A 6,000-nucleotide genomic window follows, 5' to 3' on the forward strand; every position below is an offset into this window, starting at 1 on the left:
AAAAATTATAACACTACTTGGAATACACTCATACCGGATTTTGCCTCAGATTTGAGGCCGTTTGCATTCGTGTTACGCGTTCGCTAAAATAGTTTGCATAATTACGCTAGAAAAAAAATGCCAACAATGGCAGCATTTTTCTGGCCATAACACAGTATTGCACCAAGGTCATAGGGTTTTTCACAAGATTTTGACAAAAATATGGCAGCCTAAAATCAGTCGCTGGGCGAAGAGCGCTCGCTGATATTTGTGTTTGGGGAACTGTTGGTACTGTGTCCAAATACCCTCCCTCCTTTGCAAGAAGAAATGAAATCATGCCACAATCACACCTTCCGCCTTTATCAACGTGTCTGTCACATACTTGTACACGATATTCACAAAAATATTTAAGTTAAGTTACTGAGTATCGGGCAAAACGGTAGTTGAATAGAGCGCCAAATACCCAGTCTTGAAAAAAAAATTAAAATAGGTATTAAATACTCTAGGAAGTAACCTGTTTCTTTCAAGATACTTTGACATCACAATCCAGTACCAAAGAAATACGAAACGCGTGTAGTTGAAAATCAGGTACTGTTACTGAAACTGAATTGAAGACCGCTTGGAACCGAAATTTATGCGGGAGCTGTCACTGTAACGTAACCGGATATCGTAGTGTTCGTGAGCCCGATGTTCAGGTGGTGGTGGTGGTGATGGTGAATGGACTCGCCGTTGTCGCCGTCACAGAGTTGGGCAACGTTCAACTGGTCGGTATGGCTCATTCCAGCTCAAACGTCCGAAGTCGGTGGCTCGACCATCAGGGACTGAGACGAAATTTGTTTGTGGGTTTCCACTTCACGTGCACAAGACAAATGCAAAATGTTGCATACCAAAACTAAACGCTTCTCCACTAGGTGGCGCCAAACTTCCGTGCAATGCGCAAAACGTCGCTGCCTTTGCGCGGCTCTTGCGGGTCAACCCTTCAACGGATCGGGAAAATGTTAACGGGATGCGCCTGGAGAAGGGTACGTCTATTTGTGAGCGGGTTTCTAGCGATTTTCAGACTAGAACAGCAGAGAAGAACGACTGCCAATGTTGCACAAAACCTGCAATATTGATGATTTTTTTCATCCCGCGTTACGTATCACATATCAAAATATTTTTTTTTTCGTCGATCCTCACATTGTGGACATTACCTCAAAAAAATTTCAAGCTGCTATAGGTGAAGCCATTTTAAATAAAAAATCCCAAATTTCAGTTTTCTTTGCAAAAATACTTAAAGGGACTCTGACCAGAAACTGTGGGAGCTCTTTCGTACTTGCAGTCGATAAAGCACCCAACAAGGACTCTCCATGCGAAAATTCATGCATTAAAACCCCGCGGTTTCTCTAAACTTGAATTTAAAACATTCGACTTCATCCGAGTGCAGCACCCCTAGCGTCAAACCGAGAAAACATACGTTTATATAGAATATCCACCCCGGCCCACCATCAAGATGACGTCAACACGGGGGCCACTCGCAACACCCACAATTGGCTCAAACGCGTCACGTGGTCACGCAATACCTGTCAATTTCCTTCAATGATACGTCACCAATTCACGTCACCAACTAACATTTGTAAAGAAGGACTTGAGGACTGACTTCAACTATTATTAACACTTGATCTGGGTTCAAAGTTAACCATGCACCATTGGTGTGCATAGTACTCCAAAATGACTAAATAATTTATTACATAAGTTCTCTGTTACTGTAATTGAGATGTACTTTTGTAACGTACTTTTGACAGCCCTGCAAATTGAAACTGGCTTCAGTGTACACTACAAATGCATCGTAACATTTGATTGAAATATAATATAAGAGCAGAAGCAACGTTTTGTCAGAACTCAAACTATATCTTTCTTTTTTATTGTCCAGGGATTTAGGAAACAGAGTAGGACTTCCTGCCCTCTGATGTTTTGACGTACTTGATAGAGTTGTAAAACCTGCAACAAAATAAACAAGAGACGAATAAACAGTTTTGCCTTTTGCTTTTGAATTTAACAAGCTAAGTGTGTTCTCTGTTGGTGAAAAGATTACAGGAACAATAATGCTGCAGATCAAACAATGACCTGTCATCTTGATGAAGATGAGAACATTTCTTCAGGCATGCTAAGAGAGACAAAAGAAATGTACAATGAAGATTGTACAAAAAACAGCAAATCTCCGTCGACTAAAACTTTATATACGTGGATGTTACCACATCGTGTAGTTCCCATCCAAAAGTAGGACTAGGCAAGGTTGCTTGGTAGGTTGTTGGCATGTTGATGTGCTATACCGTTACAGCACATCAATATTGATGAGGGGCAAACACAGTAGACAGCGTGATGGCTGCAAACTCAAGTGAAGATTTATTCAACAGAACAAGAAACCGAAAGCATGAGTATAGAGAAAGGCAGTGCCATGCAGTGTATGGTGAACCACATTAATATCTGAGAAGGTAGGATCGGAAGAGCAATAAAGAGAAATGACACTTGCGTCCGAGATAGGGGAACTCTGCAAATTTAGGACCAATATGATGTGGTAACCTTGCATGGCTCACTACAGCTCTGACACACATTGAACAATTCCAGTACTGGGGCTTCAAAGACAATGAACGTTCGCTGTTTCATTGGGCATTCAAGTGTAGAGGATGCATCTCTAGAAAATTAATTAGCGTTCATTAGTCATAAAGTCATAACTACACCTCAACAGGAAGTATTCTTGTACCCTTCAAACAAGCTAGTAGTACTCATCGGTTTCTTCTCCTATTGTTGACGTCATACTAATGTTCTGCACTTGTCCAAAGACTCCAAAAAATGTCCCAAATCTGCAACACGTAACAAATCTAGTGCTTCCATCTGTGGACTTTGCATACCTGCTTTCAGCTATTTCTGTCATGTCAACTTCAGTGCCTGGATCACACACACACGAAGCAGTCTTGCGCCACTTCAACACTGGAAGGCCCATAAAATTAGATTTGTTGATGTTGACAATATTGAGTACGGGACAAGTAGGATGACATAAGTTAAATGGAATACGTCATCGCTATATAATAATTTATACATGTGTGACGCCTGTACGTGCCTAAGACGTTGTGTTGAACTCGTCACCTCGGTGAACCAAAATCACTGGGTACTGAGCATCAGTGTGCTTCGTTACGTCTTCGCAATTCGCCTTCTACGGCATATTCGTAGTCATCGGCAGCAAAATGAGCTCAGCATACACGACACGACTGCTATATCTAATAACCGAGTGTTTCGAACCACATTCGTTTTCGCACACTCTCCTATTGAATCTTGTGGTAGAAAACGCCCGCCGCCGATGGTGAACGAACATGATTTTTGCATCCCCCAACACCAAAACTACACCAGGCATATGTAGGTCTCTCGAATAATTGACACAACAGCCACGAACATGTCATTCACTTATACTTTGTGCTTCGCGCGACCAGCATGACCACCCACGACGTAAACAATAATCGCGATAACACAGATGGCCTTGCAGATGGCGCGGCGGATTGTAGCTCATAGCGGCGAAGTAGCTGAATGCTTTATTAACGTAAAAGCTATGGAAGTGAGCGTCATTTTTAAAATGGCGTTTAGCTGTACGATAATGTGCGCCAGCTTTGTTCTCTACAAAATTAACTCTCACGTGGTAAGGGTTGACCAATCCTTGGGAGCCCTGGACCCGAAACCCAAGTTGCCCTTTTTCGCCGTTCGCTGGCAGCACCATCCATGTTCCGGCAATCTTCAAAATATTTATACGTAAAAAATATGCCGAATTGAGAAGTAATGATTGCTGTGTCTTATCAAACAACGATGTTGTGCACGACAGTGGGCAAAAATATGGGGGTTATTTTACACTTTTCGGTCTCTTTCACAAACCGCCACCATGGCAACAATTCGTGAGGAGAACCTATCGTATCGGCACCATGCGGCGTTTGTCATGTTACAATTGCATCACATTTTAATCTAGTGTGAAGCAAGGCCTTTTGGTGATCGGTTTTGTATAATTACGCGCCCCTCTGTTATGTAACACCACATTGGGGCCTTCAACCTATGACAAATAAATCGATATACTGCCAAGTAAATTGTTTACAAGGCTCATAATTTTATTTCCTCACATTACCGCAAGCAATTGTTAGAGTAGTGGCACAGGGTATGAAGCTCCCCACTAATCATCCTTCCAATAAATTTCACAATGTAGATGTTCATGATGGCCTCTCTTTCCTGTTGATCATAATGTAAAATCCGTTACTACCGGCTTACCACAACGACTAAGAACAAACAGAGTAAACGTTTCACTGCCTATCCCGGTGGCATCATCAGTACAGCAGAGAACAGGCCAAAACAACATCAGAGAAGTGAAATCGGTGGTGTGCATTCTTTTCACCCCAGGTGTTTCGAACGGCATTCAGTGGGCACTGTGCCCATTAGGCATTAAGACTGTGTTTATACCAACGTACACTTTGGTAGCTGCATTCCGAAAACCTAAAGACCGCAACCCAGCTGATGAACAAACGTCTGTTGTATGTAAAGGTGAGCGCATAGACCGTGATGCAAAGTACATTGGCGAGAGATGCAGAAATCGTGGGACAGCACCAAAACAGCACAGAAGGGACGTTGCCAGTAGTAAGTACTGACCACGTTTATCCGGAAACGCACATCTGGCCTGGACGCCATTAATTAGCAATTAGAGCTAATTGGGACCCCCCACATTAATCAGCACCCTCCAGGGAGCCATCACACTAATTGGGGAACGTCTATCTTGCGTCCAGACCAAGATGTGCGTTTCCGGATAATCGTGGTCATAAAAAATAAAAAAATAGGCAGAAAATAAAATAAAAAGATAGAAATAGAGTAGAGAGAAACAATTTATTCGAAAATCAACGATGCCGCGGCGAAGAAGCCGCTCCGCAACACCCGAGTGACCAGCGTCCGCCATGTTGGTAGTTTGCACCCAGCAGTTGCAGAGATCGACGACAGGTGGCCACTTAGTTGCAAGGCATCACACCAGATGGCGCCACCATCATAGCTCTAGACGAGAAAGACAGAACAAGATACTAGCGGCAGGTAAAAATGACAGCACTGCTAAGCAAGTCTAGGCATGCGAGAGAAAAGGTCTAACCGCTACTGCTAAAACAGAAAACAGTACACATCGCGGGAAAAAGGCTTACGGGGGGACGATCGCTTAGGCCTAACCCCAACACTACGCAGCTAACACAAGGCGGGAACCACATATCGCTAAACATGCGAGAAAAGGCTTAACACGAGCGCGGTCACCGCTAAACACGGCAAACATACGAGGAAAGAGGCTTACGGGGGGCGATCGCTTAGGCCTAATCCCAACACTACGCAGCTAACACAAGGCGGGAACCACACAGGCTTGGACACCGCAAAACAAGTCTAAACATGCGAGAAAAGGCTTAACACGAGCGCGGTCACCGCTAAACACGGCAAACATACGAGAAAAGGAGCGCGTCAAATCACTCACCTTTTCCCCCGCGGCAACTTCCAGGCAGAAACTGAGCGAGCGCGGAGAACATACGTCTGCTCCCTACGAGATCCAGCCAGCAACTGAGCGAGCGCGCGGAGCGCACGTCCGTCTTCCGCGACGGTCCGAGAGAAACTGAGAGAGGCGACGCGCGCGCGCGCCCTCTGCTCCACCCGTCCGCGCATGCGCGCGCGCGCGCTCCTAGCGCCCCCTGCGCCGGCCGCGGGTGTTTTCGGTTTCGGCTCTCTGCTGCTGCGCGCGCGCTCCTAGCGGCGACGGGTGGCTTTTCAGTTTCGCTTTCATTCTCCGTTCTTTGCGCGCGCGCGCGCGTTTATCTCTATAAAGGCAGCGCGCACCGCGCTCGCGTCATCATTCTGACCGATACGTGGAAAACGCCATGTGTGGTTTATTCTCCTGCGTTTCTCGTCGTCGCAAGGAAAAGACAAAAAACGAAGAACTTCGCGAATTTATACGCGGCATCGTGGAGGAAGCCTTTCAAGTCCACCGTCTGG

General features: G+C 45.1%; 1 long non-coding RNA gene across 1 annotated transcript; it reads right to left on the minus strand.

The window, feature by feature from the left end:
- Positions 1-4,850: 4,850 nt before the first annotated feature.
- Positions 4,851-5,637, minus strand: LOC135366598 (uncharacterized). Its single transcript, XR_010414229.1, has 2 exons — positions 5,489-5,637; positions 4,851-5,031 (listed from the first exon to the last, which is right to left on the minus strand). It is a non-coding gene; the product is annotated as an uncharacterized LOC135366598 (long non-coding RNA).
- Between the last annotated feature and the right edge of the window lie 363 nt (positions 5,638-6,000).

This window comes from Ornithodoros turicata, chromosome 1 (assembly GCF_037126465.1).
Source record: "Ornithodoros turicata isolate Travis chromosome 1, ASM3712646v1, whole genome shotgun sequence".
Lineage (NCBI taxonomy): Eukaryota > Metazoa > Arthropoda > Arachnida > Ixodida > Argasidae > Ornithodoros > Ornithodoros turicata.